The sequence below is a fragment of the Aethalodelphis obliquidens genome, unplaced genomic scaffold (genome assembly GCF_003676395.1).
Source record: "Aethalodelphis obliquidens isolate GAN/ISIS:26980383/991018 unplaced genomic scaffold, ASM367639v1 scaffold1, whole genome shotgun sequence".
Classification (NCBI taxonomy): Eukaryota; Metazoa; Chordata; class Mammalia; order Artiodactyla; family Delphinidae; genus Aethalodelphis; species Aethalodelphis obliquidens.
In genome coordinates, this window is record NW_020837945.1 from 50,227,301 (window position 1) to 50,254,774 (window position 27,474).

General features: G+C 34.4%; 1 pseudogene; it reads right to left on the bottom strand.

Moving 5' to 3' along the window:
- Positions 1-12,044: 12,044 nt before the first annotated feature.
- On the bottom strand, positions 12,045-12,634 carry LOC113626331 (eukaryotic translation initiation factor 1A, X-chromosomal-like; annotated as a pseudogene).
- Positions 12,635-27,474: the final 14,840 nt, after the last annotated feature.

The following is a 27,474-nucleotide window of genomic DNA, read 5'->3' on the forward strand; positions in this document are numbered from 1 at the left end:
TCAAAAGTCAATTGATGATCGAATGAACAAGAAGCTAGACTTTATTCTCAAAAACAAGCAACCTGACAATTACATTATCTTACAAAAGAGTAAGGTTCAACAGCAGAAACTTAAACACACTTTAGACATATTTCTTTTCCCTTTCAAAGTTAATATATGAACATTATTTTTCTTGTATCAGAGGGACTTATGTGTGATACCAGTTCCCTGACTTTCCCGACTCTGTGAAATAGATGAGTGAATGGGTAAGCTGAAAGGGAGAAGACTTGAAAAGTTGATAACACGTAATGAAGAAGCAGACACTGATATCTCAGGACTGAATTTGTATTTTGGCTACTTTTATTAGCATGAATGTCTTATTCTTATGAAATTGGATTTATACCATGCAAATTGTTACTGGATTAATACTGCATAAACTAAAGTATACAGTATAATCTAAAGGATGGCATAGAGTTTTTCTGACTTCCTCACTTAATGAGTAAAACTTAAATATCACATGCAAAGAAAAATAAACGCTTATTAGAGTATGACTCTCTTAATGGACTAGCTTTTTTTTCTCTTAGGAAAAGTCTCCTTTATTTAATTATTATTATTTTTAATGAGTGTGGGTGGAGCTGTCAGATTTTTTAAAAATATATTGATATGAAAAGCCCAAGTGTCAGAAAATTGTTTTTAAATTAATTCCTTGCTAATATATAGTAAAAAAAAAAAAATAAAGTATGAAGTTAGAAGTGTCTTACTCATAGTCCTGGTAAGTCATGTGACACTATCTGGGATATATTAGTGAAAATCCTTGTCTGATTCATGTATTCAACTAGGAAGGTGGCCTTACCTGGTGATTTTCTAATGCTGAAGTCATAGACTCTTGAATTTCTTTTGTTGTCTTAGAAGGCCAGTTGGAAGGCAATGTGTGAAGAGTGATGGCAAATTTAAATTTAAACATGTGCATATTGGTCAGATATTCTAGTAGAAACCTGAATGTCAAAGTTAAACCAGAGACAAAAATGTGAGATTGCATCCTTGGATAATTGTCCATTGCTTTTCTTATATGTCCCTATATGCTTTTCTGACAGTGGATTCCAGTAAACATATTCTCATAGGCTATTCAAGATTTGTCATTAATAGCATTGTTAGGCCTTAGGGCTTCCTAAAGTTCCCCAAGTTCACAATGTGACAACGTAATTACAGGAAGATTCAATTTTTTGTGTGCCAGTGGGAACAAAAATAGAAGAAAATGTTCTCTATTCCTAGCAATAACCAGCAAGCAGAACCATTTATGTTCTCAGATACCTTCCTCACTGCCGCTCTTCAAATCATTAGTTAATCTGATCATGGATGTCTTCAGACAAATATGAAATGACTAGCTGAGAAAACAGAGGAAGCAAAGACAAAGACATTGCTCTGACTTAGAAGACTCTGCACTAGTTGGTCCTCCATTATCATTCTAACTTTGTTCCTAGTAATTTTTCTTGTTTCTTCTGCTTGAGCCACACTAGTCACTGTATTTATTTCTGAAGAAGCCAGGCATGGCTCCAGCTCAGATTCTTTTTAAGTGTTATTCCTTTAGCCTTGGATGATCTTACTTCAGAGCTCTTCACAGCTTACCCTTTCACTTTAAATCTACACAAAAAATTTACATCATGAAATCCTTTGCCCATCCTTTATAAAATTGCAATGCCTTCACCACCGAAAAGGGTAGATTCATCTCTGCTTTATACTTTCTCCTTAGTGCTTAATACTGTATATCACATTGAAAAATCATGTGATTATTAGCTATTTTATGAAGTTTTTGTTTAAATATTTTGTCCTTTTCTATTAGTTTTTTTCTACTGTTATGTATTTTACTTACCTTACTGTTTCCTTACTGTACCTTACCTGTACCTTACCTGTTATAAGCTGCAACATTATTTAATGTAATATTTTGGGAAAAAATGCTACCAATTAAACAATGTCATTTTTTGGTGAAGGATGCATTATGGTTTCAGAGATACTAAAATAAGCATTAAATTATAGATTGAGAATCACCAAAATGGAGTATTTATCATGTTTCTCTGCTTCCCTCACTAGAATGAAAGTTTCATGAGGGCAGAGATTTTCTTAGTACTTTCTTCACTGCTATCAACTTTCATAGTGCCTATTACTCCTGATATATAATAATAAGTACTCAATTCATATTTTTGACATAATAAATACTTGAATAGATTTTAGCAGTTTTATTTTTAGTTATTGTTACATCAGTGACTTACAATTGTTATATGCTTCTCTGTCTTTTATGTTCTCTCTCCCATGCAGAACCAGGTAAAGACATAAGAAATTTTAAAAAGTAGGTGTTGATTTGTATCAAGTTGAGGACCGTTACTTTATAGAGTTGGGGTATGTGTGTCTCTCTATATGCATTTGATGATTTCAGAAAGCATTATTCTTTGTGATTAGTTATAGTTAAATTTGTCTGCTAGTGGCAAAATGGAGTAGTTTAGGAGTATGATAGGCAGCTCTGGCCTATTTTAGTGCCTCATGATGCTCAGGACACAGGTTCTGTCTAACTTGCTGCCCTACTATGCGTGACATTCAGTCCATAGTTCAATTCATAGTCTAAGAGGACCCCACTGGCTCCATTTCTCTGCTCTCATGTCAGCAGGGGGTAGAAGGGCCAAAGAGAAAGATATAGCCCATGCCATTTAAAGACACTTCTTGAAAATTACACATACCTTTTCTTCTTAGATCTTGTTAACCAATGATGTCATATGACCACATATAGCGCAAAGAGAAGATGAAGATTTCAAATTATTCATCTGGATGACCAATACCATAACTATTTCTAGAAAGAGGAAGTAAATTTTATGTAATAGTTAGTGTTTTCTACACTGAACGGTCTATGAGTATCTTTCTTCCCACATTTAGAATATAATACAGCTCCCTAAGAAAGACATAGCAGAGTCCTATGCAATTACTATTTTGAGATCACAGTCCAAGTTTTCTCAGAGATATGCTGGATATAGCGCCTCATATTCTAATAACCTATAAACTATATCACAATTTAAAATGTTCTGAATATTGCCATTTCTACTAACATGGTTTAGGGACAGAACAAATGCAATGAAATGAAGAATGGATGATGGGAAATACACAGCAATCACTAATCAGCTTATATCACATCCTACAGGGCAAGAATAGAAAAGACTCCCTTCTATGACAGGACATCATTTCCTATAGGTTCCATCATCTGAGCTTGGCAACGGAGAGTACAACCCACATAATGGTTTCTCAGCTTTATTAGTGGGTTTCCTGCTGGCCTACAATTGGACTTGCTCTTTCTTTATGGTGTGAGAAATTAAAAGCTTTATCAAAGACTGTGGTTTTGACAGTATAATTTTCTTCAAAATTTAATAGGTTTCCAGTCAATTTTCTTCTAAGGACTCTCCATGTGCAAGCAATTGCAGCCAAGAATTTTGCTGATGTATATTAATTTAAGCTTAAAGACTCTTGTTTATTTATCAAACTCTTGCTTTTTGTAAACTACTTTGAGAATATCCAAAACAATAGACTTGGGTGGAATAGAAACCAACTTAGTGTGGTCTTTGCTACAGAGAATCAAATGTGTTTGAAATAGACTTGGGGAAATAGTCTTAGCACATTGAAGTCTGTCTGAGAGCTGCCATTAATAATGGCTTTGGTCTGAACTACCAGCATATTTGTTTCTTCAGTCCTCTGAGTCCTCAAATTATTGGCAGTTCAATCAATGAAAATTACCTACCTAAAGGTCTCGATTGCTTTCCTAGGGAGAATGGTAATCTTTTCCAACTCTGCTTTTTGGGTGGTAAATTCTAGTCTGAGTATTGTTCTCTGTTAAACAACTAGAAGTAGCTAATGAATACCTACATTTTGAAAATTTCTTATTTTCTCTAGTGCTATAGCCTCCTTTAGCACATGATCTGCTTCCAAACAAAAATAAATACACAATTTGTGCCACATATTTTGACACAGCATAGCAGGTATTATTAACTTTTAATATCTAATCCTTCCCACCCAACATACAAAAAATTCCAATACTAATCCAATAGCGTATGCTGTTACTTGTAGCACTATAATCCAGGTACCAAATTCTGCATTAGTTAATATTAGGTTTAGCTGTGACTGTCAGAATATCTCTATTAAAATTTATTGAAACATAAAATTCTAATAGGCAGTCCTGAATTATCACAGGGTTGCATTTAGGGTCCTTCTATCTAAGGGCAGTAGAATATGGCAGATGAGAACATGATTTTTGGTGCAATAATGACTTTGTCCAAGTCTTGCTTCACTACTTACAATCTGTATGACCTAAGACTTAGAATTCTATCTTTGTGGGCTTCAATTTTTGCAACTATAAAATTGAGATAATATTAAATACCTCACAGGGTTGTTGTGAGAATTAAGCAGGTTAATACATATAGTGAACTCAGAACACTTCCAGATACAGAGTAAATTATATACATGTGAACGTGTGATCAGTTAGCTTTTGCTATGCAATAACCATCCTAAAACTAGTGTTTTAAAATATCAAGGCTTTATGTTGCTCACTTTTCTTTGAGTCAGCAAATTGGGCTGGTTTGGGATGAGCCTGGCTGATACCTAGATGGGGTTTGCTCGTCAGTCTACGGTCAGTTGGTAGGTCCACTGGAGCTGGCTTGTTTATCATGAGAAAGCTGGCCCTTTACTGATGTGTTTGCTCATCCTCCAGAGACTTGGAATGAGAGTCTTCACATGGCAGTGGTGGCATGGGTATTAAAAGCAGACAAAAAGGGCAAGTTTTAGTGTACATTTTTCCAAATCTGTGCTTGTATCATGTTTGCACCTGTCACACTAGCCAGAGGGAAAAACAAGTTCATCCCATATTCAAGAAGTAAAGATTACATAGTCACTGATGGGAGAGGAGTTATGAAGTCATATTGCAAGGGTAGAAGAAAAATTTATAGCCATATTTGCAGCTGATTACCACTATTATTGCTATTGTGTTGAGCTCTACCATGAATCGTCTCATTCTCAAATTAATGTGACAATCCAGTTCCAGCCATCAAACTTTGCATTCCAAGAGTAGGATGACAATGGAGAATTAAGATTATAATAGAATTAGAGTTGCTAATCAGCTGACCTTAATTTGAGGAAATTATCCTGGATTATCTAGATGAGTCCAGTGTAATAACAAAGGTAGTTGTAAGTGAAAGAGGAGGCTGGAGAGTCAATGTCAGAGTCACAGAGAATTGAGGATAGTATTCTGCTGACTTTGAAGATAAAGATGTCTACTCTATGTTGAACTCCAATTGAAACAACGGGTTGTATCTTTGAGCACTTGTTATATTCCTAATAATGTGTTACTAAAAGCAATTAATGTAAAAGAAAATAAATAAAGAATATTCACTACATATGTTCTTCTCCTAATGGATACTTACCCAATGTAAACTATCATGGTTAGTAAGCACTTCAGCCATAATTTTGTTATGATAATTGTTATTAGTATTCTGCTTTTACAGATGCAGTGATTGAGGCTCAGGAAAGTTAATTAATTTCCACAGCCACATACCTGGCAAGTTGAATTAGAATTAGGACCAAGGGTTTTCTGAATCCAAAGTCCATGCTCTTCCTCTCATGCTTATGAAAAAGGTTTTGGTTAGCCTCTGGGTGACTGAAGCATATTCTCTAGGCCCTCATCTTCCTTTCTCTACCTTTATTTTCAAGGCAAATGAGGATAAATCTTTAAAATTGAAGCTATTTTTCTAGGCCTCAATTCTCCCTTTGGGTGACACTTTAAAAGGAGGAAAAAAATCAATCACTTGGGTGCAAGCTTCATTTTTTAATAAAAACTTTATTGAAATATAATCAGCTGCTATAAAATTCACACTTTTAGAGTTTTTTTAGCATATCACAAAGTTGTGTAACCATAACCGCTACTTAGTTTTTAATATTTTTATCACCCCAAAAAGCAACTCTGTAGTCATTAGCTGTCACCCCTATCCATCACATTCCCTCTAGTCTCTGGCAACCACATGTCTACTTTCTGTCTTTATAGATTTTCCTGTACTGGACATTTCATATAAATGGAATTATAAAATATGTAATCTTTTGTGACTGGCTTCTTCCACTTAGCACAATTTCATGTTCATCCACGTTGTAGCATGTAGTACTTCATTCTTTTTATTGCTTGTTATGCCACCTTTTCTTTAATAATAAAAATGCAATCCATCAAATCAGAGCAAATCATATATTTGATAAGGAACTTATATTGCTTATCAGTTTAAGGACATTTGGATTGATTACACTCTTTGGCTATTATGAATAGTGCTTATATGAATATTCGTTTACAAGTTCTTATATAGTCATAATGCCTTTCTCTAGGATATTTACCTAGGAGTGGAATTGCTATTTACTATGATAATTATATATCTAGCCTTTTAAGAAACTCCTAAGCTGTAAGTGGTTGGTACATTTTACATCTCACTAACAATCTGTGAGGCTTCCAGTTTCTCCACATCATTGCCAACATTTGTTACTGTCTGTCTTTTTGATTATAACTATTCCACTGAGTGTGAAGTGGTATCTTGTGGTTTTGATTTACATTTTCCTAATGAACAGTGATGTTAATATTCTTTTCAAGTACTTATTGGCTATATATGTATATATATATATACATGTATATATATATTTGGAGAAATGTTGATTGATATTCCTTGCCCAATATTTAGTTGGGATATTTTTCTTTTTTAGCTGAATTGAAGGTATTGTTTACAAGTTGTTTGTCAATTATACGATTTGCTCCAATTTTATGGATTTTTTTATTAAGACTTTTTTATTGCCGTATATTGATTTAAAATGTGTTAGTTTCTGGTACACAGCAAAGTGATTCAGTTATACATATATATACATATGTTCTTTTTCATATTCTTTTCCATTATGTTTTATCACAGGATATTGAATATAGTTCTCTGTGCTATACAATAGGACCTTGTTGGTTATCCATTCTATGTATGATCGTTTGCATCTGCTAATCCCAAACTCCCAACCCAATCCTCCCCTGCACCCCACCCCTTGGCAACTGCAAGTCTGTTCTCTGTCTGTGAGTCTGTTTCTGTTTTGTAAATAAGTTCATTTGTGTTATATTTTAGGTTCCACATAGAAGTGATATCATATGGTATTTGTCTTTCTCTTTCTGACTTACTTCACTTAGTATGATAATTTCTAGGTCCACGCATGTGGACCACCCATGGCATTATTTCATTCTTTTTTTTATGGCTAAGTAATATACCACTGTATATGCATACTACATCTTCTTTATCCATTCATCTGTCTATGGACATTGTTTCAGTTTGTTTCTGTGTCTTGGCTCTTGTAAATAGTGCTGCTATGAACACAGGAGTGCATGTATCTTTTAGAATTATAGTTTCGTATTAAGACATTTTTTAAAATGATTAAGACATCATTATCACACAAAGTCCATAGTTTACCTTGTGGTGCACTCTTGGTGCTATACACTCTATGAGTTTGGACAAATGAATACTGACATGGATTGTTATTATGGTATCATACAGAGTATTTCCACTGTCCTGAAATCCTTTGTTCTCTGACTATTCATTCCTCCCACTTTTCCACCTCTACCAACAATCCCAGGCAACTGCTGATCTTTTTATTGTCTCCATAGTTTTGCCTTTTCCAGAATGTCATACAGTTGGCATCATATAGCATGTAGTCTTTTCAGATTGACTTTTTCACTTAGTAATATACATTTAGGGTTTCGCAATGTTTTTTCGTGGCTTGATAGCTCATTCTTTTTTATCAGTTTATATTATTCCATTGTCTGGATGTACCACTATTTATTTATCCACTCACTTACTGAAGGACATCTTAGTTGTTTCCAAGTTTTGGCAATAATGAGTAAAGCAGTGATAAACATCTGTGTGCAGATTTTTGTGTGAACATATATTTTCAACACCTTTGGGTAAGTACCAGGGAACACAATTGCTGGATTGTATGGTAAAAGTATGTTTAGTTTTGTAAGAAGCTACTAAACTGTCTTCTTAACTGGCTGTGCCATTTTGTATTCCCACTAACAATGTATCAGTGTTCCTATTGCTCCATATCCTCACCAGCATTTGGTATTCTCAGTCTTCTAGATTTTGGTCATTCTAATAGGTGTGTAGGGGTAGCTCATTCTTATTTTAATTTGTATTTCCCTGATCACATGTGATATGTATCATCTTTTCATATGTTTATTTGCCATCTGTATCCCTTCTTTTGGTGAGGTGTCTTTTATGGTCTTTGTCTCATTTTTAGTCAGGTTGTTTTCTTATTGTTGAGTTTAAGTGTTGTTGGTATATTGTATATAACAGTCCATTATAAGATGTTTTTTGCAAATATTTTCTCACAGTCTGTTGCTTATCTTCTCTTTCTCTTGATATTATCTTTCACAGAGCAGAGGTTTTTAATTTTCATGAAGTTTTGTTTATTAGTTATTTCTCTTACGCATCATGCTTTTGATGTTTTATCTAAAAAGTCATTGTCATAACCAAGGTCATGTATGTTTTCTCCAATGTTATCCTCTTTTAACATTTTGCTTTTCTTTTGCTTTTAACATTTAGGTCTGTGATCTATTTTGAGTTAATTTTTGTGAGGGAAGTATGTCTGTGTCTTGAGTCATTTTTGTCTCCATGTGGATATCCAGTTGTTCCAGCAGCATTTGTTGAAGAGACTATCTTTACTCCATTATATTGCTTTTGTTCCATTATCAAAGACCAGATGACTATATGTGTGGGATTTTGTTCCTGTGTTCTCTGTTGTGTTTCATTGATATATGTGTATTCTTTTGCCATTACCACACTGTTTTGATTACCATGGCTTTATAGTAAGTCTTGAAGTCAGGTAGTATCAGTAATATTGTTTGTTCTTCTCCATTAATTTTGTGTTGGCTTTTCTGGCCTCTCCATACAAACTTTAGAAGATTGAGATTGCATGGTATCTATAGATCAAGTTGGAAAGGACTGACGTTTTGATAATATTGAATTCTCCTATCCATGAACATGGAATACCTCTCCATTTTTTTGTTGTTTTTTGACTTCATGTATCAGACTTCTGTAGTTTCCCCATATATATCTTGAACATATTTTATTAGATTTATACCTAACTACTTTACTTTTCCAGGTGCTAATGTAAATGGAATTGGTTTTAATTTCAATATCCACTTGTTCATTGCTGGTACATATGGAATTGATCGACTTTGTATATTAACCTTGTATGTTGCTCCAGGATGTTTCCATCAACTTTTTCAAATTTTCTACATAGATGATCATATCATCTTCAAACAAAGAGAGAATTATGTCTTCCTTCCCAGTCTGTATAATTTTTATTTCCATTTCTTATCTTATTACAATGGCTAGAACTTCCAGTATGATGTTGAAAAGGAGTGGTCAGAAGGGACATCGTCACCTTGTACCTGACCTTAGTTAGAAAGCTTCAAGTTTATCACCATTAAGTATGATGTTAGTTGTAGGATTTTTGTAGATATTCTTTATCAAATTGAGGAAGTTTCCATCTATTAGCTTACTGAGATTTTTTTATCATAAGTGGGTGGTGGATTTTGTCAAATCCTTTTTTTATTTATTGATATAATCATGTGATTTTGTTTGTTTCAGCTTGTTGATGTGTTGCATTACATTAATTGATTTTTTTTTTTTTTTTTTTTGCAGTACGCGGGCCTCTCACCGCTGTGGCCTCTTCCGTTGCGGAGCACAGGCTCCGGACGCTCAGGCTCAGCGGCCATGGCTCACGGGCCCAGCCGCTCCGCGGCACGTGGGATCCTCCCGGACCGGGGCGCGAACCCCTGTCCCCTGCATCCGCAGGTGGACTCCCAACCACCGCGCCACCAGGGAAGCCCCACATTAATTGATTTTTGAATGTTGAACCAACTTTGCATGCCTGAGATAAATCTCACTTGGTCTCGGCCTACAATTCTTTTTATACATTGTTGGATTCAATATGCTAATATTTTTCAAGGAGTTTTGTGTCAGTGTTCATGAGAGATATTGGTCTGTAATTTTCTTTTAACATGTTTGTCAGGTTTTGGTAATAAGGTAATGTTGGCCTCATAGAATGAGTTTTGAAGTATGTATTTCCTCTGCTTCTATCCTCTGAAAAAGACTGTATAGAACTGATATAAATTCTTCCTTAAATATTTGGTAGAATTCACCAGTGTACACTTATGGGCCTGCTACTTCTACTTTCTGTCTTGGAAAATTATTTATCATTATTTCAATTTCTTTAGTAGATACAGGCCTATTCAGATTGACTATTTCTTCTTGTGTGAATTTTGGTGAATTGTATTCTTGAAGGAATTGGTCCATTTCATTTAGGTTATCAAAGTTGTGTTCATGGAGTTTTTCATAGTATTCCTTTATTATCCATTTAATGTCTATAGGATATGTAGTGATTTCCCTTTTTCATTTCTAATATTAGTTTTTGTGTTCTTTCTTCTTTGTTAACCTAGCTGCAGTCTTATCAATTGTATTGACCTCTTCAAATAACATGTGTTTGGTTTCTTTAGATTTTCTATTTTGATTTCCTGTTTTCAATTTTACTGATTTCTACTCTAATTCTTATTTCTAATTTTTTAACTCTGCAGCATGACATTGTTTTTATTATATCAGTTGTAACTCTTCCATTCAGAAATTGGGGACAATCTTCTCATTAAGTTGTTATTCCCTCCTTTTCCCCCAGCTTACAGATAATTTGGGTGCTTTATAAACACTTAAGTTATATGTACATGAAAATTTTATAATAACTTGTACAAATTGTCTTTTTCTAAAAATTACCAAACATGCTATTCAAATATTTAATTTCTAGCTTACATGTGTATGACTTCTGAAAATAAAATAAGACTTTTACCATAATATTTTTGTGCTATAAAAAATTCTACATAGGGCTTCCCTGGTGGCACAGTAGTTAAGAGTCCACCTGCTAGTGCAGGGGACACGGGTTTGAGCCCTGGTCCAGAAGATCCCACATGCCACAGAGCAACTAAGCCCATGCGCTACAACTGCTGAGCTTGCACTGTAGAACCCATGAGCCACAACTACCAAGCCTGCATGTTGCAACTACTGAAGCTCGCGCACCTAGAGCCCATGCTCTGCTACCAGAGAAGCCACCACAATGAGAAGCCTGCTCACCGCAACAAAGAGTAGCCCCTGCTCACCACATCTAGAGAAAGCCCATGTGCAGCAACAAAAACCCAATGCAGCCAAAAATAAAATGAATTAATTAATTTTTTAAAAAGTAAAGCTTTTCTCTTTATAATAAGACAAAAACATTTTCATTAAAAAAATTCTACATACATGCATATGATCAAAATATAATACTTTTCTCATTTGGGAAATTCCTATGCACAGTAAGTAAAAAAAAAAAAAAGTGTCCAAATATATCAATTTATCCACTATTAAGATTACTGGGTGCCACCTATTGTTGAATTTTTGCAAGTGCTAACTTTACAAATTCAAAATTATTATTAAAATCTGGGTTCCCAAAACTGAGTTTTGAGAATGCTTTTCTTGTTGGTATGTTTATACTGGCAAAATAAGATCATGAAAAGAATACACATGATATCGAAATTAACATAAAATAGCCATATGCCACTTAAATATGTAAAACAGAATTATCATTTCTTACTTCAAATGCAGATTTCTGCCTCTCTTAAATTGTGTCAAAATCTCAAAGGAATGTCTAGGTAACTAGAGTATATAGAAAGAAACCGTACAGTCAACAATCTAATCAAAACTATGGCTTGATCATACTCCATAATGAGTGTAAGGCAAATGGTTTATTCAAAACATCCATTTACTTACTGGAAGTTGTCAAAGTCAAAAAGGCATTTTTTCTCTCCTTTTAAATAGAAAATGGGGTCTTTTACTTATAAGCTCAACTGCAGCAAAAGAACAAAGTGGGTTTAACATTTTACTTAAGATATTCAGGATTACCAGCTTTTAAAGAGATACAAATGGCTTGGAAACTGCTTTAACAAGTTTCTCTCATGCTAATAAAATTTTGATCTTCTTTAACAGGATCATAGCCAAAAATCCAAATTGTAAAACAATCCTCAGAAAAATTGGAACATAAAATGTTAGTTCAGTTTCGATATTATCAATATTTTCTTTATCATCTCAAATGTCATCAAATGGATTATGTGTATATCTCCAAGACCAAATGAATTGGTTTTATAGAATTTAACATGCTCAGGATGCTCATCATGTGCCTTCTAGCTTCATCTGCATTGTATTTTAAAATTATATCAGCTTTGTTATCTTGGTCATCTTGTAGACCAACCAATATGATGTCTGAGGTATTTATGCAAATTTTTTGCTCAATTTCCCTCTGAAGTGACATAAACTCTTTATGCCATCAAAATACATCACTTCTAATCATCCATTTCTCAACATTTTTATTATTTGAGCATATATTCTTGTTCATCCTCTTTGAACACCAGCTCTCTTTTTTCAGATTCATTCTCATTCTTACCCCTGCATCAGTTTTTACCTTCTTTATCTTTATTCTTGAACGTGGCAATAACTGCAGCCTCAAGGTATCTCTGACTCCTATTCAGGCAGCAGGGATTCTCCATCAGGCTCCAGGGACTACATTAGGACACAGCAGGTGGGGATAGCCAAGTCACCAAGCACTAGAGAGTCTCAAAACCCAGTTCTTCTGAGATCGGTTTGTGTCATTTTTTTTTCTTCTGCTTATATGGATTTGCTTTGCTATTTTTCCAGTTTTCTGAGGTGAAAATTTAGATCTTTCTTCTTTTCTAATATATGCATCAAGTGCTATAAATTTCCCTCTAAGTACTGCTTTCACTGCATCACACAAACTTTGGCAAGTTGTGTTTTCATTTTCATTTTGTTCAAAATAGTTTTTAGTTTCACTTGAGATTTCTTCTTTGATCCATATGTTATTTAGAAGTGTATTGTTAAATCTTCACATATTTGGGGATATTTCACTTATCTTTCTGTTACTGATTTCTAGTTTAATTCCATTGTGGTCTGAGAGCAGACATTGTAAGATTTCTATTCTTTAAGTTTGTTAAGGTATGCTTTATGGCCCAGAATGTAGTCTATCTTGGTAAATGTTCTATGTGAACTTGAAAAGAATATGTATTCTATTGTTGTTGGAAAAAGTAGTCTGTAGATGTCCATAATATTCAGTTGATTGATGGTGTTGTTGAGTTCACCTTACTGATTTTTTGCCTGCTGCATCTGTTCATTTCTGTAAAAAGGTGTTGAAGTTTCCAACTATGATAATGAATTCATGTATTTCTCCTTTCAGTTCTATTAGTGTTTGCCTTACTGAGTTTGATGCTCTGTTGCCTGGCACATACATGTTAAGAATTGTTATGTCTTCTTGGAGAATTGACTCCTTTATCATCATGTTATGCTCTTCTTTAACCCTGATAAATTTTCTTGCTTTGAAGTCTGCTTAGACTGAAATTAGTATAGGTACTCCTGTTTGCTTTTGATTAGTGTTATATGGTATGTTTTCCTCCATTCACTTACTTTTAATCTATCTGTGTCTGTATTTAAAGTTAGTTTCTTGTAGGCAACATACAATTGAGTCTTGCTTTTTTGCTCCACTCTGACAGTCTGTTTAATTGGCATATTTAGCCTATTGACTACAAAGTGATTATTGACATAGTTTGATTAATATTTACTATATTCCTTACTGTTTTCTATTTGTTGCCTTTGTTCTTTTTTTCTATTTTTGTTTTCCATGCTTTTTCTGCCTTTTGTGGTTTTAGTTAAGAATTTTACATGATTCCATTTCTGTCTTAGCTTTTATTTGTTATACTTCTGTTTTTTTTCTTTTTCTTTAAGCAGTTGCCCTGGAGTTCGCAATATACATACACAGGTCATCCAGATCCACTTCCAAATAACACTGCATCACATCGTAGGTAGTATAGCTTCTAATAACAAAATAATTCTAATTCATCCCTTTTGTGCTTTTTAAATTGCTGTCATTCATTTCACTTATCTGTAAGCTTGCACAAACATATATAAATACATAAGATATATACATAAGCATACATTATCTATAAATTGTTGGTATTATTATTTTGAACAAACTGTTGGTTGTTAAATCAAGAATAAGAAAAATAGCAGATTTTACTTTACCTTCACTGACTACTTTTTCAATACTCTTCCTTACTTTATATAGATCTGAATTTCTGACCTATATTATTTTTCTTCTCTTTAAAGATCTTTTCTTTCCCAGCTTTACTGAGATATAATTTATATATAACACTGCATGAGATTAAGATGTACAATATGATGATTTGATATACATGGATAATGATTAGAAAATTATTACATAGACATGATTACCACAAAAGTTAGTTAACATATCCATCACATCTATCACTTCATAGAACTACTTTTTTTTTTTTGGTGGTGAGAAATTTTAAGATTTACTCTCTTAGCAACTTTTAAGTATACAGTACAATATTGTTAAAACTACTCATCATGCTTTACGTTAGATCCTCAGAAGTTATTCATCTTATAATTGGAAGATGTACCCTTTGACAACTTTCACCTATTTCCCCAACCTTGCACACTTCCCTCCATCCCTGGCAACCAACAATCCACTCTGTTTCTATGTGGGGTTTTTTTTGTTGTTGTTTATATTCCACATAAGGGTGAGATTACACAACATTTGTCTTTCTCTGTATGACTTATTTCATGTAACATAATATCCTCAAGTTTCATTCATGTTGTCACAAATTACAGGATTTCTTTCTGAAGGTTTTACAGTTTCAGGTTTTATGTATGTCTTTAATCTATTTTGAGTTAATTTTTGTGAGATAGGAGTCCAGTTTTATTCTTTTACATGTTAATATTCAGTTTTTCCACTACCATTTGTTGAAGAGACATTTTCCTTTTGAACATGCTTGGTTTCCTTGTCAAGTAATAGTTGACCATATATGTGTGATCTTATTTCTGAGCTATCAGTTCTGTTTCATTGGTCTATGTGTCTGTTTTTATGACAGTATCATAGCTTTAAAGTGTAATTTGAAATCAGGAAGTATGACATCTGCAGCTTTGTTCTTTCTAAAGATTGCTTTGGCTATTTAAGGTCTTTTGTGGTTCCAAACTAATTTTAGGATTGTTTTTTCAGTTCTGTTTAAAATGCCATTGGAAATTTGATAGGGATTGTATTAAATCTATAGATGAGTTTGGGTAGTAGGTCCATGAGGTTTTAAAAAGATTAATTCTATGATCTATAACATGGGATATCTTTCCATTTATTTGTCTTATTCAATTTCTTTCATCAATGTCTTATAGTTTTCAAGGTACAGACCTTTCACCTCCTTGGTTAAATTTATTCCCAAGTATTTTGTTTTTTATTTTATTGTTAATGAGATTATTTAGTTCTTTTATAGATAATTTGTTGTTAATATATAAAAATGAAACTGATTTTCTTAAATTGAAGTGTAGTTGATTTACAATATTGTACTAGTTTCAGGTATAGAGCAAAGTGATTCAGATTCTTTTACTTTTTTTTTCAGAGTCTTTCCATTACAGGTTATTACATTGAATATTGTTCCATGTGCTATACAGTAAATCCTGGTTGTTTTTCTATTTTATATATAATAGTGTGTATCTGATAATCCCATATTCTTAATTTATCCATCCCCTGCATCCTGCTTTCTCCTTTGGTAACCATACATTTGTCTTCTACGTCTGTGAGTCTGTTTCTGTTTTGTAAATAAATTCCTTTTATCATTATATAGTGTCCTTCTCTGTCTTTATGGTCTTTGTCTTAAAGTCTATTTTGTCTGATATGAGTATTGCTACCCCCATTTTCTTGTCATTTTCATTTGCATGAAACATCTTTTTCCACCCCCCTCACTTTTAATCTATGTATCTCGCCTGAAAGTAAGTCTCTTGTAGCCAGAATATTGTAGGTTCTTGGGGTTTTTTTTTAAATCTAATTTTCCATTCCATGTCTTTTGATCAGAGCATTTAGTCCACTGACATTTAAAGTAATTATTGATAACTATTTATTGCCATTTTAAACCTTGTTTTCCAGTTGATTTTGTATTTCTTCTTTGTTCCTTTCTTCTTTTATGTTTTTTCTTTTGTAGGTTGATGGTTTTCTTTTGTAGTATGCTTCAGTTCCTTTCTTTTTGGTTTTTGTGATTCTTACTCTATGTTTTTGATTTGTAGTTACTCGGGTTTTCAAGTATGTTAACCCATAACTATACCTACTTGCTTTAGACCAATAGTCGTATAAGTTCAAACATATTTTAAAAGATCTACTTTTTTTTAACTCTCCTCCGCTACATTTTGTGATTTTTTGATGTCCTATTTTACATCTTTATTTTTATCCTTTTGCTATTCATTGTAGTTATAATTGCCTTTACAAATGTTTTTGGTTGTTTTTTAATCTCTGTACTGGCTTAAGTGATCCTCAATCCTTTAATATATTTACCTTTCCTATTGTGTTTTCTCCCTTTCCTATTGATTCCTTTTTTCTATTTAGAGAATAACTTTCAATATTTCTTTCAGGTTAGGTTTAGTATTGCTGTATTCTTTTAGTTTTTGCCTTTCTGAGAAATTCTTAGTTTCTCCTTCTATTCTAAATAATTACCTTGCTGGGTTGATATCCTAGGTTTGTAGGTTTTTCCCTTTCAGGACTTTGACTATATCATGCCACACTCCCTTATGACCTACAAAGTTCTTGTAGAGAAATCAGCTGATTGCCTTATGAGGGTTCCCTCATAACTGACTCTTTGTTTTTTCTCTTGCTGCCTTTAGAATGCTCTGTTTAACTTTTGCCATTTTAATTATGATATGTCTTGGTGTGGGTCTGTTTGGGTTCATCTTGTTTGGGGCCCTCTGTGCTTTCTATAACTGGGTATCTGTCCTTCTTTAGGTTTGGGAAGTTTTCAACCATAATTTCTTCAAATACATTTTCAATTCTCTTTCTCTTTCTTCTCCTTCTGAAACACCTATTATGCATAGGTTGGCCTGCTTTATATTATTCCATAGATCTCATGTTGCTTTCATTTTTTTTTTTTTTTTCATTTGTCTTTCTGTCTGATGTTCTGACTGGGTGACTTCCATTATTCTATCTTCCAGATCACTTACTTGCTGTTCTGCATTATTTAGTCTGCTATTCATTTCCTTTAGCTGGTTGGTTTTTATCTCAGCAATTGAGTTGTCTAATTTTGATTGGTTCCTCTTTATAGTTTCCTCTTAGAGTGATCTGTATTTCTATTGATAATCTTTCTTAATTCCTTTAGCATTTTCATTACCTCCTTTTCTTTTCTTTTCTTTTCTTTTTTTTTTTTTTTTTTTTTTTTTTTTTTTTTTTTTTTTTTTTTTTTGCGGTATGCAGGCCTCTCACTGTTGTGGCCTCTCCTGTTGTGGAGCACAGGCTCCAGACGTGCAGGCTCAGTGGCCATGGCTCACTGGCCCAGCTGCTCCACGGCATGTGGGATCTTCCCAGACTGGGGCATGAACCCGTGTCCCCTGCATCGGCAGGCGGACTCTCAACCACTGCGACACCAGGGAAGCCCTATTACCTCCTTTTTGAACTCTGACTCTGGTAGATTGGAGAGGTCTGTTTCATTATTCTTTTGGGGGATTTCTCTTGTTCTTTAAATTGAGAGTATTTCCTCTTCTTCATTTTGCTTACATTTCTCTGTCTCTATGAATTTAGGAGACAGTTATCTACTGTAGTCTTGTAGGGCTGTTTTTATGTGGGAGTATCCCTGTGTTGACTGTGTGAGTCCATTATTTTTGGTGTGAGAGATGTTTTTGGTACAGATGCTTGCCATGTCTTTCCTCAGAGTATGCTGGCCACTGATTGTCCCCTTGATTGTGAGTGTGTTTGGTGTTATGGTGACCATAGCCTGCACTGGATGTTGGGCAGGTCCTCATCTTTGCTCTTTGGCTGTCACAGCCTTGTTGCAGGGTAGGTTCTGCTCCCCAGTTGTGAGGTAGGCAGGACTGGAGCATTTACACTGGGAAAGGAGCTGCTTTGTATTCCTCCCCAGGGCTGTCCACCAGGAATGCGAGTCTGTGATGCTGCTCACCACCTGCTGTGTGTGCCAACAGTCTGCTGATGCTAGACCGGCCGCGGGACCTGTCCCTGCTGAGGAAGAGCTGATAATTGGCTCTGATGTCAGCCCTGCCTCCAGCCTGTGCATGGTCACAAAGCCTGCCCCTGCTAGAGCTGCACCCTGCCATGAGCATGCTGACAGCCAGGGGTGTTATGGCAGACCCACACCCCACCCTGTGTGCACTGATGATGGGTCTTCTATGGTGGACCTGTGCCCCATCTTGCACACTTTAACAGTGGTGGCCCAGACCACACTCCAGGTCCTTTGGGCTGTCACTAAGCAGCTAAACTGTGTCCTCTCCCAGAGTCTGTGTGCTGAAACCCAAGTTTCAGCACCTGGCCACTGCAGGTACTAGCAGGCACATGTTATGGGCTGGGAAATGTGGTGGTATGGTAGCTCTCGGTACCAGTCTCTGCCCTGATTGTTAGCAAGCCAGCACCTGTACATTTCTCTCGAGCAAAATCCAGGCCACTTCAGCTCCCTCTCTGCCTTGGTGGACCTCCTGGTCAGCAAAGGGGGTTCCCAGGGTGAGGGAATCTTTCCTCTTTCACAGCTCCCTCCCAGGGGTGCAGGTCCCACCCCAATTCCTCAGGTGGGGATCTTTCTTTGGTTGTATAAGATATCTTTTGCCAGCTTTCAGTTAGTTTTCTGTGAGAATTATTTTCACATGTAGAAGTATTTTTGATGTGTTTGCTGAGGGAAGTGAGCTCCATGTCCTTCTATTCTGTCATCTTGATCTCTGCCCCCAGTACAACAGATTTTTTGTATGTTGATTTTTATTTCTGCAATTTTACTCAATGTGTTTAATAGTTTTAAGTTTTTGTTGGAATCTTTAGGATATTTTATATATAAAATCTTATTATCTGCAAAAAGAGACAATTTTACTTCTTCCATTTTATTTTGGTGCCTTTTATTTACTAATATATCTATTTATTTTTTACTTACTTATTATTTATTTTGACTTGTTGCTCTGGCTAGGGCTGCCAGTACTGTTAAATAGGATTAGTGAGAGTGGGCACACCCTTGTCCCTGATTTTAGGAGAACAGTTTTCATCTTTTTACCATTGAGTATAATGTTGACAGTGGGCTTGTTATAAATGGCCTGTATTATGTTGAGGTACAGTCCTTCTGTACTCAATTTATTGAGAATTTTTTCATGAAAGAGTATTGTCAAATGCTTTTTCTGCATCCATTGAGATAATAATATGATTTTATCTTTCATTCTTTTAATGTGATGTATCATATTGATTATGCATTTTGAACATTTGTAAATTCCAGTGATTAATCCCACTTGAATATGGTATATGATTCTTTTAGGGTCCTATCGAACTGAGTTCAGTAGTATTCTGTAGGGGGGTTTTTGATTAGTGATCCTTACTCATTATTTGCCTATTCAGATTTTTTATTTCTTCATGATTCAGTCTTGGTAAACTGTATATGTCTAGGGATATATCCATTTCTTCTACATTGTTCTGAAAGAACTTCTTTTTATGTTACTTGTAAGTCAGGTCTGCTGGCAACAAATTCCCTCAGTGTTTATTTGTAAGAAAATATTTCTCCTTTACGTTTGATGCAAAATTTTGTAATGTGCACAATTCCAGTTTGGTGAAGTATTTTTCTCTGAACAGTTTAAATATTTCACTCTACTTTCTTCCTGCCTGCATGGTTTCTGAGGAGATATTGGATGTAATTATTATCTTGTTCCTTTATATGTAAGGTGTTTTATTCCTCTGGCTTCTCTCAGGACTATATCTTTGATTTTCTGTAGTTTGAAATAATATGCTTTGGTGTAGATTATTTATTTATTTGCATTTATCCTGCTTGGTATTCTGTGTTTCTTGAGTCTGTAATTTGGGGTCTGACATTGATTTAGGGTAAATTCTCAGTCATTATTTCAAATATTTCTTCCATTTCTTTCCCTCTTTCTTCCCTTTCTGGTCTTATCATTATGCATATGTTGCACCTTTTGCAGAGACCCTTGGATATGCTGTCCTGTTTTTCTTTTTTTTTTTTTAATCTTTGTTTTCTTTGCTTTCCAGTGATTCTATTGATATATCTCTAGCTCAAAGATTCTTTCCTCAGCTGCACTCAGTCTACTAAAAAAGCCCATCAAGCATCTTCATTTCTGTTTCAGTATTTTTTTAATCTTTAGCATTTCTTTCTGGTTCTTTCTTAGGATTTCCATCTCTCTGCTTTTATTGCCCATCTGTTTTTGCATGCTGTCTAATTTATCCATCAGAACACTTAGCATATTAATCATAGTTGTTTTAAATTTCTGGTCTTATAATTCCAACATTCCTGCTATGTCCGGTTCTGATACTTGCTCTCTCTATTAAAATTGAGGTTTTTACACTTTGGTGTGCCTTTTAACTTTTGTCTTGATAACCAGACATGGTGTACTGAGTAAAAAGAACTGCTGTAACTAGGCCTTTAGAAATGTGGTGGTGAGATGTAAAGGGAGGGAGACCAATCTATAGACCTAACATTAGGTTTCAGTCTTTTAGTGAACCTATGCCTGTGGACTGTGAACTTCAAAAGAGTTTTTCAGTGTTTTTTTTCTTCCCTCCTCGGATGGGATAGGTTGGTAGAGTAGGTTTGAGCTGGGTGTTTCCCTTCCTCAGTAGAGTGAAGCTCTAATGATACCCCAACAAGCTAGGCACTGGTTAACTAGTTTTCCCTGAGGGAAGAACTGTTAAGAAGAACAGAGTGCTCTGGGGTATTTAAAATGGCTCCTTTTTCCCTTTCCCTGCCTGAAACAGTTTTTTTTTTTTTTTTCTGATATATACTATGGAAACTTGATCAGTTTCCTGGTGGTAAGTTTTACAATATCATGGGGGCCATCTATGAGTAGGTTCCCCTGGTAATTTTAACTCTCAGACTTGTTAACACTGAGACTCCAGCAATTCAACAATTACATTTATTTTTGTAAACATCTTTATTGGAGTATAATTGCTTTACAATAGTGTGTTAGTTTCTGCTTTATAACGAAGTGAATCATTTTATGGTTCCTTACTCCTGCGTTGCTGGTTCCCTGATGTTTCTGCTTCTGTGTCTCTGCTCCTCACGTAAGCTGAGACTCCTTTTATTCATCTGTCTGTCTCTCCAATATTTGGGACATCAGTTTTCCTGTGTTCCACTCTCTTACGGATCCAAGGAGAGTTGTCGATGTTTTAGTCTGTTCAGCATTTTACTTATTGGTAGGATGGAGTGACAGCAGAAGCTCCTTACATGTGGAGCTGAAAATCCTAATTACCTGGATTGTTTTTTTACATTTCTGATGCTGTCTTTTGAAGCATGAATGATTTTTAATTTTGATAAAGCCCAATTTACCTATTTTTTTCTTTTGTTGCTTAAGCTTTTGGTGTCATGTCTAAGAAACTGTTGCCTGACTCAAGATAATTGAGATTCAGTCTGGTGTTTTCTTCTATGAGTTTTATAATTTTAGCTCTTACATTTAAGTCTATAATCCATTTTAAATTAAGTTTTGTACATGCTATGGCATTGGTACACAACTTTATTATTTTGTAAGAGGCTGCTCCAGAACAATTTTTTTTTGAATTTATAGTTATTTTCGCACATTTTCTTTAGGTTCTTACATGAGACAAACATACTTCCTTAGAAATAATCTTTTTATTCTGTTCCACAAACAAAAAGAAATTTTTAAAAAATGGGATGGGGAATCAAGTTTTGTCTTAGGTACTACATTAATCATATTATATCATCTGACTCTATTGAACAGTGGATGTGTTCTGCTTTTTCTTAAAATAAGTGCTGTAAGAGCTGAAATATAGTTTGGGTTCTGTTGCATACTTTATTTATAAGTCAGTTAAAATTTAGTTAGATGTAGGCACAGGCTATCCCTGTGGAATTTGGCATGAAGCCACAACTACCAATAAGAATTATTTTTTCCCACTTGTCTACTCTGTACAGACATTTTATCAAGGGCCTTGTAAGAGTGGGTATGTATGGATAGTCAAAGGCAGGATTTAGGCATTTTTGGATTCTATAGCCCATAAGATATCTTTTTTCATCTAATTTCAGTTGTTGTGCCTATATGAAAAAAATATTTTAATAGAGATAAAGCAAGTATATATTAAAGGACTGTTACCAAAATATGAAGTACAATTATAGAAATAAACAATAAAGTAGATTACAATAGGCAGTACTTGTATATACAAATTGTAGGCTAAGAAAAAGGAAATATAGGTGTAAACAAGCTATGATAAGTATATTCCTCCAGAACACTCTGGTTGGTTCTCCATTTTGGGTACGATATAAACTACTATGCAAATGTAATGTGGAATTTGAGAAAACATAGTCCTTTTGAGGAAAAACAGACCTACTTTTGATTTTCTTATGTATTTTGTATAATAAACTTTTATCAAATATATGGTTTGCAAATATTTTCTCCCATTCCACAGTTGCCCTTTATTTTGTTGTTTCCTTTCCTGTACAGAAGATTTTTAGTTTGATATAGTCTCACTTTTCTGTTTTTGCCTTTGTTGCCTGTGCTTTTCATGTCATATCCAAGAAATCACTGCTAAGGTCAATATCACAAAGCTTTTTACTTATGCTTTCTTCTAGGAGTTTTACAGTTTCAAATCTTAACAATTAAATCTTTAATCCATTTTGAGTTGATTTTTATATATGACCTAAGATAAGGGTCCAATTTCATTCTTTTGTATGTTAATACCCAGTTTTCCAACACCATTTATGAAGAGACTATTCTTTCCTCATTTTGTGTTCTTGGCACCCTTGTCAAAGATCAGTGGACCATGTATGCCTGGGTTTATTTCTGGCATCTCTTTTTTGTCCTATTTGTCTATGTCTTTTTTTATGCTGGTACCACACTCTTTTGGTTACTGTAGTTTTATAGTATATTTTGAAATCAGGACATGAAATGCCTCTGGTTTTGCTCTTCTTGCTCAAAATAGCTTTGGCTAGTCAGGGTCTGTTTGTGGTTCCACAATAATTTAGGAGTACTTTTTCTATTACTGCAAAACTGCTATTGGGGTTTTGGTAGGAATTGCATTGAATCTATAGGTAGTTTTGGGTAGTATGGACATTTTAACAATATTAAGTCTTCCAGTCCATGAACACAAGTTATCTTTCCATTTATTTGTGTCTTCTATAATTTTTTCATCAGTGTTTTATGACTTTTAGCATACAAATCTTTCTTGGTTAAGTTTATATGTAAGAATTTTATTATAATTGATGCTATCATAACTGTGATTGTTTTCTTGCTTTTCAGACAGTCTGTTGTTAGTGTATAGAAATGTAACTGATTTTTTTGATGTCGATATTGTACCCTGAAACTTTGCCAAATTCGTTTGTTAGTTCTGATAGATTTTGTGTGTGTGTGTGGAGTCTTTAGGATTTTCTACATATTCTCTTTTCTCTTACTTTTTCTACTATCTCTAATCATCCATTAACTGTGGGCCTTCTAATTGTGAGTCTTTGACTCTGGGAAGTTTTCACCTATATACTTCTTTTTAGAACAAATCTGAGTCTTTTCACTTATTTTCAGCTCCTATATTGAACTTCCCAAGTTCTAACTTTACTCTTGACTCTCAATAAGTCTTTAGTCTGTGAAACTGATTATATTCACAGCATTTATCCATGATGTCCTACATGACTGTCAAATCCAGGTGTCATTAATTGAACTCTTTACCTTCTCTTCTACTCTACTCTTTCCATTTTTCTTTTCTGTATCTTACAATTGACAAGGCAACTATTCTATATTCTATACTCAAAATCAAAAATTCAGTCATAAGTTTCATATCATTTACTCCAATAGGTCCAATATGACCCAAGCCAAGTCAATTTCAGTCTCAAAAATATCTCTTTGATCTTTCTCTTACATTCTGCTCCAACTGTTCACATCATAGTTCAAGTCATCATTACCTCATTTTTGCCTACTTCATAAGTGCAATAGCAACCTAGATAACTATCTTAAAACTATTTCATCATGTTACTATCCTGTTCTATTATTTGTGATGCTCCATTTTCAATGATGCTCCATTACCTATTGGATCAAGTCCAAAATTTTGTGCTTGTTTTATCCAAACTTATTCTCATTAACAAATATACCATTTTTACTCAAGCTGAGCTGAACTTCTCATTTGTTCTCTGGGTCAGTCTTTTTACTTTAAAATTGAGTGGGCTGGATTACACTGAATGATCTGTAAAGGTATCTTTTTCTGTGGTCCCCATTTTACACACACACATAAAATTATTTTCATTGCCTTTGTTAAGTAATTGTTAAAGGTGTAACACATATAGGCAGGAATAGGCCATATGCATTTAAGTAGAAATATGTCTTTTACAGGTATTCTGGCTTGTCTAACAGAAATATCTCTGTCTTCTGTGCAGCTGTGCATGATATCAATTTAATGTCCTCCAGTGAGGCCCTGTGTACTCTTCAACATACCACAAATGAGTTTGAATATCAGAGATAATAAATTATTTGTATAGAATTATCATACAACATGTCTATGAGATTTGAAGTCTAAGTGATATATAAATATATTTACTAACAAACAATATACTGTACCTACTGTTATTTTAAGAGCTCTATATACAGAACATGGTAATGCTAAAACTTAAAATTTCATAGAAACTTACTTTCATTAGCTCTTAGTCATGTAGAAACATTTATCCATTTTAGCTTTGTAAAGGTGGGGGGATATATTAGGAATAACTTGGATTCTAGAAGGAGGAGAATTTTCAAGTTTACTGCCCCAGACCTCAGTACAGTTAATGTCAGTCAAGATACCTACACAATGAAACCCTTATCTAATAACTGGAGCTCCAGGGATTCCAGCCATGTGAGCTGATATTCTCATCTTGTGTCCACTTCTGGATATAGGTTTATATTCACCTGGCTCACTACCACAGATTCTGCCCTCAGTTTTAATTGTGTACATGACTCTCTAAGCTTAAACTGACAAGCTTTCTGACTTTGGTAATTGCCATCCCCTTTATGTTTGTAATTCAACCAAGCCTGACCTATCCTACTGTTCATATTAAAATGAGGTATTGAATAGGTATTGAATGGCTTATTAAAAAGGATCTTACTACAAATAAATCACCTACTTTATACTTTTTCCTTTGTCCAGGTTTCATGTTTATACAAGTACTAGCATAAGAGCAACCTTGAATTTTATTTTCAACCACTTTTTTCCTAAGAAATGAGGACTAGTCACATTGCTAATTTATTGCTCTCCTAATTAAAGTGATCTCCCTTCTCTTGGCCCATCCTAACCTTTGCAATCCTCTAAAACCATTTAAAATCTATCAACTTCAATACATCTATCAACTACCAAGTAACTTCAGTTCCTATTGACCTCCCTATCTTAACTGTCCAAAGCACTAAATTGGTTATATCATGAATGCTTACACTAGACTATATTCAATTTAGCACTATGTGTCATCTCATGCTATTCTTTTAGTTTGCTGCTAGAGGGAAAGGAAGTAATGGAGATAGTAAGTTTCTTGTGAAGAAAGATAAGTAAACAGATACTGCAGATTTTGACCATAAATGTTTTCCTTAACCTAGTACAATGAATGACTAAGAGACCCAGTTCATATTAGATGTTGAATAAAAATGTGTGTCCTGTGAATAAATAATTCATAAACAAATGAAGAGATGACAATAACTGCCTATATCCCCAAATTTTATTTACTTCATCCTTGTGGCACAGGTTAAAATACATTTTATGTTCTCTTTCTCTCTGATTACTGTGAAAAGGTGAGTGATTTACCACTGATGTTTAAATATGGATTTTTATCTTAAAAAAAACATGGGTGATATCATATTGAATTTGTGATTCTTAATGTATTTAAAAACCTGCTGTTATAATCTGCAAAAAAAACCCAAATCATGCTGTACATGTGAAACTAACACAATATTGTAAATCAACTATACTTTAGTTAAAAAACCTACTATGTCATCTGTAATCAGACATAAGAACAAGTAAATATTGACTTAACATTTCCTTTTAAAATAATCCACATGTGAATTTTTGTATTTTTCTGGACATTTAAACACAGAAACATTGTAAATACCAATGTATATTTAACAGTTTCTTTATTCTGTGAATACTGTTAGAATTAGGAAAGCCATTTTAAAAAGTTCAGTGGTCCTGTTAGTAAGCTATGATCACAATCAGGTCTCATTTTGAAAACTGTTTCCATGGAGACATTGAGTATCATATTCATTAGAGTCTGATTCTAGTAAAGAAAATTTATTGAAAATTGTTTTTCAAATTTACTGAAAATTGTTTTCGAGAAGGAATTCTGATTGTCATTAATAGTTATCAGTAGATAAATCACCAGAGAAGATTGTGGTTTGGAATTAAGATTCGGGACTGCACAGAAAAGTTCAGCTGAACCTGACATATCTTATGAAAATGGGTAATGTATTCCAGTGTCTTAGGCAATTTTCTTTCCTGTAAAAACAATATTCTTTTCTATTCTTTACTCAGAAGGAGATAATTGGTTTCAGTATTTATTTCTCTAGAAAGGTTAATAGAGAAATTCTCCAGGAGGACAATCTTCCAGTTCCTTGATAGATGTTTTCTTTTTAGTACTATCTCACTGCTTTCTACACAAAGCTGCAAATGTCGAGGTGGGCTTAAATCCCCACTGAGGAAGAAGAGACTGACCATTTCCAGGCAGCTTTATTAGGGTTATGGAGCCATCTTAGCCTTGCAAATTCTGGGCTGCTATCAACAGCACATATTTCTTGGAGGTTTTTGTGAGCTGGTACTGTGGCTGAACCTCTTAGTCATAATCTCAGTGTCCAATCTCCTCTTCACACTTAAAGATAAAACACAGCTTTCATGAAAAGTGATGTAACAAACTGAAAAAGTAGATTTCTAAGCCTCTCTTTAAGATGGGGTAGGCATGTGACTAATGCTTTGGCTCAAGTTACATGATCAAAAGTGATGCAACGGGACTTCGAGCAAAGCTTCCTGAATTTGGGTTGATTCAACCAGCAAATTCCTTTTTGTCTATGCCTAGTCCATCTTCCTCTACTTTCAATGAGAATATGATGGGACGGGATGGAACTTAATCTAAAGCAAATATGAGGACACTGTACAGAAATACACACATGCTATAGCTGGGAAGGAAAAGAGGAAGAAGGATGCTGGGACATTCTTGACATTGTAGAACCCCTGTACCACCCCTGATCTAAGACATCCTGACTTCATTTTACAGGGGGGAAAAATAAACATCAATATTTTAATCAACTGCGAATTTAGGTCTCTATTACTAGCACATAAACCTTTTTCACTGATTTTCATTCAATAAAATAAAATGTAGATTATAAATTCCATATG